The following is a 5,228-nucleotide window of genomic DNA, read 5'->3' as shown; positions in this document are numbered from 1 at the left end:
TGCGCTGTGTTGATGATGATTTTATTTCTGAAATATTTCCCATATGACAGTCGCATCAAATTCCATTATATTGACAACGATGCGTGAAAAAGAATTTAAACAAAGACATGGTGGTTTTAAAAGGCAATTTGCACAGTTTTGAAAATTAAATTCCGTATTGCAAATAAATTAATTCAAAGACTTAAAAAAAGTTATGTGAGAATTTTAATAATAATAAATAATTTATTTTAAATGTGACACGTCTTCTGATTGACTGGAACATTTTTTTCTTTTAGCTCATCAAAGGTTTTTTTTTTATGATTTACTCATTAAAAATGGAATTTAGAGTTAAATAAAACGGAATAATTGTAATATATTTTTTCTGTCTATTCAAAATAAGGTTAAAAAAAAAGTGGTGCACTGCCACAGATTTAAATAACCTGTTATAAATGACCATTCATAACAAATAAATCAACCATACTACAAGCAACTATGAGCAATGAATTGAAATTCAACTGTCCTATTTAGTGACTTTATTGTCTAAGAAACAAAATGATTAACGACACGAGATAGTCCGAGTTGTACCAGTGCAAAAATGTTTACTCAACATGTTAATCCCTGACAACGACAGATTTTACACACACACTATTAATCTTATGATGATGCACGTAACAATTTAGCCTTCGATGAAAATGTGTTAAATTTCGAGTGAAAGTTAAGTCCTATTAGTACGGCGGCTTTGTGAAAAATTGTGCACATCCTGCTACAAGCATGAAATTTGGCATATACCTTCCTCAACCATTACCTTTTATTTCAGAAAGGGAGACATTGAAAAAAAATGTCGCACTTCCGGTAAAATCCAAAATGGCGGACTTCATACTTAAATCAGCCCAATATCGAAGGCTAGTAAGCGAAAAGGTGTTATTATCATGCTACTATGATAATATTTGGTACAAACCTTTGTTTTGTACTACTTTTGGATATATAATATAGATTAGATGTCTTGAAAAACCCTACTTTCGGTAAAATATAATATGGCGGACATTGTACTAAAATAAGCTTATTTTTTAGAGAGGGTAATTGAAATATGTTTAAACGTATTACATAGTGCAGGAACCTTTCTTTGGTGCTTCTCATGGATACAATGTAAGACATTTTTTTTTAAAAACCCTTACTTCCGGTAATATCCAAAATGGCGGACATAGAAATATCAATTTCTTATTTATATATTCAACTTTTTTCAAAATGTAAAGCAAATGTTGTTTATTGTGGTGGTCTTTAAACTTTTGGCTTTACGTTATCCTCAAAACCACTTATTTTTTTCTGTTGGAAATGTTTAAATACAAAGTTATCACTTCCGGTAAAAAAAACTAATCTGGCGTAAACTTCAAAGATGAGTCCTCAATCCATATCTTCGAAGTAGAGTTTTGGATAGATTGATTAAAACATAATAAATTTACTAAAACATTTTTAAAACTACTTCTACCAGTCGGCCAAAAATACATATTTATTCACGATCACCACAACATTTACACAAGGCAGTCTACGGGAGACCCGATTTTTCACATTAACAACGACCACATCATCCTTTCTTACATCCACATGTACAAGCTTCTGACAAAATGATGAGGCCTCAGAAAGAGTTTTTTTTTTTAAAAAGGATCTTCTTTGTCCCTTCGTCATCCATTATCGCTGGACTGGGTAACATAAGAGCCAATTCCAAGCTCGTTTCCCTAAACACCTGTCTAAGTATATTGCACATTTTATATGCTGGAAAAGATTAGACCAAGTTGAGGGATTAGCCTTCCATTTTGCGCAAATAGTTATTTTTTTTGCTTCGTTAACCATGTTAGCCAAATCTGTTAAGTTTGTGCGATCTTACAGTAAAACCCCGGTGATTTAGGTTGATCTATCATCATTCTTTATGTTAAAGTCACATCTTCAAATGCCATCAATGTCTCACAAGCAGTCTTTTTACTTTTCAAGCAAAGAGAGAACTGTGTCACAACCGGTAAAGGCATGGATAACAATAAAAGTGTGTGATCACTCATTGCCTAGTGTATTTGAAAGGTCATTGATAGATACTAATTCAAAGTGTTTTGCCTTCCCAAACACAATCCATAGTTCGTCTACCCCTATGTCACGGAGAAGCGAAGCAGTAATTACAGCATCATTAGTAACGACTGTTCGAATCATGACTCGTTTAAGTTTATGTTTCACTGCATCAGATACATTCACCATGAATCTAGTGTCTGCTTCTTAATGTGAACATGGTGTTTAACTTGAAATACAAAACGTGGTGGATAAGATAGAATATCCTGAGAATTTGTTGCTACAACTACCATACGCATCCGAGAATTCGCCCACTCGTGTAACAGTTTCAAGGTATTTTATTGAGGTAAGGACATAATACCCTATCAGCATACTCGTTAGGCCGCAGATACATTTTTATTCACAATCGGAGAGCTGATTTTCCACATTTACAAAGACTGGTATTGTTTCTTACATCTATAATGTACAAGATTCTGATAAGATGAAGAGGCTTCACTAAGAGATGTCCAAAAGGGTTCCCGTGGATCATATTTGTTCCTTCGCCATTCATGATCGTCTGGACTAGTTAGCATAGGAACCAATTCCAAGCTTGTTACTCATTCATAACCGCCATGGTATATTGCACGCTTTACATGCTGAAAAAGACTAGACCGAGTCGTGGGAATAGCCTCAATAAGTCTTTCCTCTTCCAAAAACGCATGTTTTCTTGATTTGTACTCATTCTAATGACATTTGAAAGGTCATGTTTAGATTTATATCTAAAGTTTTTCCCACTTCCAAATGCAAACCAAAGTTCGTCTGCCCCTATGTAACGGAATAGCGAAACAGCAATGACATCAGTATCAACTGTTCGAGTCATGACTCAGTTAAGTCTGTGTTTCACTGCATCAGACACATCCATCTTGATTCTAGTGTAAGTCTCTTCATGTAAACATGGTGCTAAACTTGAAGCATCATCAAATGGTGGATAACACTGAACATCCTGAGCATTTCTTGCTACAACTACCTTTTCCTCAAAATTTTATTGAGCAAGCTGCTGTGAATGAAAACTAAAAACTTCTTTCTTATTGACGTCATCTCTCAGAAAACTTTGCCAATTTTGAGGAATTTGTTTTGACCCTGGATTCGTCTGTGTATTCCCTTTCCCCAAAATGTAGCTCATGCTTCTTGTAGCAGCCTTCAAACTACCAGTATTGTCTATGGACGCATCCGAGACTACATCCACTATTGTGACAGTTTTAATGTGTTTCCTAACGAGTATACTGATTGGGTATTATGTCCTTACTAGTGTTGTCAATGGTTAACCGGTTAACCCTATTAACCGGTTAACCGTTTGAACGACCGTATAACGAATACCAAAAATACTAACCGGTTAACCGGACTTTTTTTCAATTTTTGATAGATTTGAAATCAATTTGTATTGAAATCATTAAATAGTTATGTATTCTTTAAAAATTGTCGCCGTGGTAATTAATTTGACAGATCAATTGTCGATTGTATTGATTGCTATTGTTAATCCAAAAACATAAAATTAATTAGAACTTGTCTCTCAGCTCGGGGCAAGATCTTAAGGAAACATAATTAGTATACATGTTTTTTTTAACAGTAACTGTTAATCAGTAATACGATTAAATTTTGCGATTTACTTCATTATTTCATTTCTTGATCTAATATTTTGAAGACCTACATCTGAATGGGCAATCTCCGTCGTGCAAGGCTTTGTCATACTTTAAACGAAATGCTAACTCAAAAGTTGTGAAATGCAAACCAATGTGAATGTAATCAATGTATAATTGATAGAACGAGTAGCAGGCTTAATCATTTCAAATTGAATTACTCCATATTATTTTCGGAGATAAGAGAAAATGAAAGAATCATCGGTTTCAGACTTATTTAAAAATTCTACGAAATCAAGAAGTTTTTTTTTATATTTCCACCTGAAGTTAGTACAAACGCAATAGCTGATACGGTGTATTTGAATATTAAAAGTCAAACTTCGCCAGGAATCTTCACAGACAAGCCTTATAATACCACAGGACAAACTTCAATTCAGCGTATCATAAACACGTAAATGTATGACTTGGATGGAAGGTTGTCACACTGACACTCATACCACATCTTCTTATATCTATATGTAGGGTACTATAGATAAGGCCTTCAAACATCAACTTAAACTACCGGTTAACCGGTTAATCGGTCGAACGATTATCCGAGTAACCGGTTAGGCAAAAGTGCACGATTTGACAACACTAGTCCTTACCTTAATAAAATACCTTGAAACTGTAACATGAGTATGGTAGTTGTAGCAACAAATGCTCAGGATGTTCAGTGTTATCCACCACGTGATGTATTTCAAGTTTAGAATCATGTTCACATTAAGAGGCAGACACTAGAATCATGATGCATGTGTCTGATACAGTGAAACACGAACTTAAACGAGTCATAATTCGAACAGTTGTTACTGATGATGATGTAATTACTGTTTCGCTATTCCGTGACATAGGGGTAGACGAACTATGGATTGTGTTTGGGAAGGAAGAAAACTTTGGATTAATATCTTTCAATGGCCTTTCAAATGTACTAGGCAATGAGTGATCACACACACTTATTGTGATCAATGCCTTTACCGGTTGTGATACGGTTCTCTCTTTGCTTGAACAGTAAAAAGACTGCTTGGGAGACATTGATTGCATTTGAAGATGTGACTTCAACATAAAGAATGATGTTTGATCAACCGAAATCACCGGGGTTTTACTCTTACATTAAGATCGCACAATCAGATGGGCTTAAATGGTTAACGAAGCAAGAAAATAACTATTTGCACAAAAAGGAAGGCTAATTGAGGCTATTTCCTCAACTTGGTCTTGTCTTTTCCAGCATATAAAACGTGCAATATACTTGGTCAGGTGTTTAGAAGGACGGGCATTGGATTGGCTCTTATGATACCCAGTCCAGGCGCTAATGGATGGCGAAGGGACAAAGAGGATCCCTTTTAAAAAACTCTTTCTGAGGCCTCATCATTTTGCCAGAAGCTTGTACATTGTGGATGAAAGAAAGGATGTCGCGGTCGTTGTTAATGTGGAATATCGGGTCTCCAATGCACTGGTTTGTGTGCATGTGTGGTGACTGTGAATACACATGTACTTGGCCGACTGGTAGAAGTAGTTTTAATTTTTTTTTAGTATTATAGTGATATC

This window comes from Mytilus edulis, chromosome 1 (genome assembly GCF_963676685.1).
Source record: "Mytilus edulis chromosome 1, xbMytEdul2.2, whole genome shotgun sequence".
In the NCBI taxonomy this organism is placed as follows: domain Eukaryota; kingdom Metazoa; phylum Mollusca; class Bivalvia; order Mytilida; family Mytilidae; genus Mytilus; species Mytilus edulis.
The sequence above is the reverse complement of the archived record's forward strand: the minus strand, read 5'-3'. Positions refer to the sequence as shown.